This window comes from Zootermopsis nevadensis, unplaced genomic scaffold (genome assembly GCF_977971745.1).
Source record: "Zootermopsis nevadensis isolate Lab colony 2312 unplaced genomic scaffold, Znev_1.0 Znev_ptg000036l, whole genome shotgun sequence".
Lineage (NCBI taxonomy): Eukaryota > Metazoa > Arthropoda > Insecta > Blattodea > Termopsidae > Zootermopsis > Zootermopsis nevadensis.
In genome coordinates, this window is record NW_028259168.1 from 199,124 (window position 1) to 202,154 (window position 3,031).

At 42.4% G+C, this 3,031-nt stretch overlaps 1 pseudogene; it reads right to left on the minus strand.

The window, feature by feature from the left end:
• Nucleotides 1-1,703: 1,703 nt before the first annotated feature.
• Nucleotides 1,704-1,959, minus strand: LOC147871951 (signal recognition particle RNA; annotated as a pseudogene).
• Between the last annotated feature and the right edge of the window lie 1,072 nt (nt 1,960-3,031).

Consider the following 3,031-nt stretch of genomic DNA (forward strand, 5'->3'; position numbering starts at 1 on the left):
TGTGTTCTGCAGTCGTGTCGCGTCGTGTCGTGTCGTCGTGTGCTGTCGTGTCGTGTGGTGTACTGTGGTGTGGGCCGACACCACACGACACGAGACGACGCCACACGAGACGACGCCACACGACACGACGCCACACGAGAGGACGCCACACGAGACGACGCCACACGAGACGACGCCACACGAGACGACGCCACACGAGACGACGCCACACGAGACGACGCCACACGAGACGACACACCACGCGACACGTCAGCACACCACACGACACGACACTACACGACTGCACACCACACCACACCACACCACACCACACGACAAGACACCACCCCCACACCACGCCCCAGACGCCCCACACGCCACACACACACAGAGGAGGAAGACGTACAAACCTAATGAAAGTTTCGATATTCATTACATGTCCTTCTTCTTCTTCTTTACCACTACGGCCCTTTCAGTGTGTCAGCTTCTTCCAGAATTGGGTTCTTAGCCCGATGTCCAACCCCCATAGTCCTCCAGAAGTTTTTATTCCGGGTTCTTTCCCTTAGAAGGATTGGTTTCTCTTTTCCTATGCAGCCCCTTCAACCCTTGGTTTTCTGTCAGGGTTTTCCTTCCCTGTTTTAAAGAAGTAATTGTTTTGTTTGTTTGTTTGTTCCGAAATGTAAATCGATCAATCGATAAGGAATATGAATGATATTTTATTATCTTAATTATAATAAATTTTAAATAAAATTATATTGTGATCAGACGGATTAAAATAAATAATTGATAGAATTGTTTTATTTCCATTGTCATAAATATTGTACAGATTTCTTCCAATTTTGGGCTGTGGTCTCCAGAAACCAAGTTTTATTGCTGGAGAGTGGCCATGTTTGAAGAATATTCAGATTTCATATTTATTAGAATGTGGAACAGGAAATCTACCTTTTAGTTTTTAGTTTTCATTTTTATGTTTGATTAGTGGAGTTAGGCTTTGAAATTTTCTATTATGATATATATTTAAAAAATGCTTTTTCATAGGTTAAAAAGCATACATACAGATTATGTGAATTTAAAGTTAAATTTGATAAATTATGCATGGAAATAGTTAAATAAATGGAATGATTGTTAATTTATAAATAATGATAGTTCATCATATAAATTGGAGTATTAAAACATCAGTAGGTCTCACAAGTTCTCTGCAGAATATATTTGTTTTAATTTGGAATGAACATTCTTCTCCATAATTGCAAAATCTGTGAGGTGGCAATTCAGCCCTACTGGCTCTCGTGACTGGACCAAATTATCCCAGGCCGGGAGGTGGTACGGTTGTGGGATGGTAATAGCGGTTAAGCCAAAAAACTTAATAAATGAACCCCCGATTAAACAACAAGGGATATTTAATAAAAATATATATAAATTCAAAAGGAGAACAAACTCCCAAGGCTCAGGCTCCGGTAGGGGTTTACAACCCAAAAAATATCAGACCTATCTGTCTCCAAGCTCTCCCTCTTTGAGTCGTTCTCTGCCCGGCGGACACACACACACAGACTGTCTGCCCTGCTGTCTCATCTGGGTCTCGAAGCCGCCGACTCCAAAGAACTTCGAGAGAGCAGATAGGCTACTCGAGCCATGAGACATGGCTCATCCTCCCCCCCCCCCCCAAAAAAAAAAAGATCCCAGGGCCGGGGTTGTCGTAGTACAGGTGCCGGTAGCTCCGATCACAGGTGACTTCCGGTCTGCTCTAAAGCAGCTCCCAGTCTTCATGCGCGATCCCATTACAGCATCATACGGGTGAGTTTCCTCTCTGGCCCGATCCACCCCTCCTTAAACAACCTGGCCACCCCGGGCTCCCCCAGGGTGTCCATATTGATACCGAGCTTAGCTGTGGGACACAAAACACCAGAACTCCCAACCTCAAGTCATTTCTCAACACTTAGCCTCTAAGTAGTTGGATTACAGGAGTTCGTCACCACTCCCAGCACGTCGGAGCCCCAGCCCTGGCTTTCAGCTTCGTTGTGGGCACCGAAAGTGCATACGCAGAGTCACGACCGAGTAGACACCCCCCCCCCAAAAAAAAAGAAAAAGAAAAAAAAAGAAAGTGATAGTGGAACCACGGTTCCGGAGAATTTGACGTAAATACGTCTTTACGGAAAGGAAGTTTATATACTGGCTTTCTGCTAAATATTTCCTTCATACATGCTTTACAATTGAGATAAGTTTGATTAAGACTTTGCTTATTTAACCTGAATTAGTTACGCTTAAGATGGGTCTGTGGTAGCTGAAATATCTTTTTTTTATTTTACTATAAAAATTTGTGATTTCGTCGTCGTCAATAAATTACGTCATCAATCAACAATGTCAACAGATATTTGTTTATACTCTGCATTGTTGTGTTGGTATAGAAACACAACAATGCCGAGTAAACAAATAACGCTTCACAACAAAGAAATCAAAAAATATCAAGCCAGTCGCATGATCACTGCTCCAGAAGCAGCAGACCGCATTCTTGATTATCGACTGACAGTTGGCTTAAAACATCAGAAAAGCGAAAGAAGACGTCATCAAGTATTTGAAGTACCGACTCCAACAACTTCAACAAAGTAAACTGATACTCATTCGATATATTACGATTACGAAAACTATTATGATCGATTTTAAGACGAAGATTTGCAAGGGTGGAGAGAGACGTGGAAGGTTGACTGAACAAGAACATCGACGTAAAGACGTAGAATATCAGATTAGAGAACGCGCTCCGAAAGGAACGCCCTGCTCTAGTCTTACTATAAATATACCACCATCAGCGTACGTGATCTCGGATCTAAATGGGAAATTGGAAGGTGTTTTTAACAAGCAATCACTGAAACCAAACTTGCAGGCTGACTGATGACACGACATTGCCATTTCCTGATTTGGCTGATCATATGACGAGAATACAAAACGTCAAACTTATTTGCAACGAGAATACGTAATTTAATTGACAGTGCGTCGTTAGAAAGCCATCTGTTGCCAATAAAAAATTTATAACCTTCCATTATTGCGTCCGAGACCTACA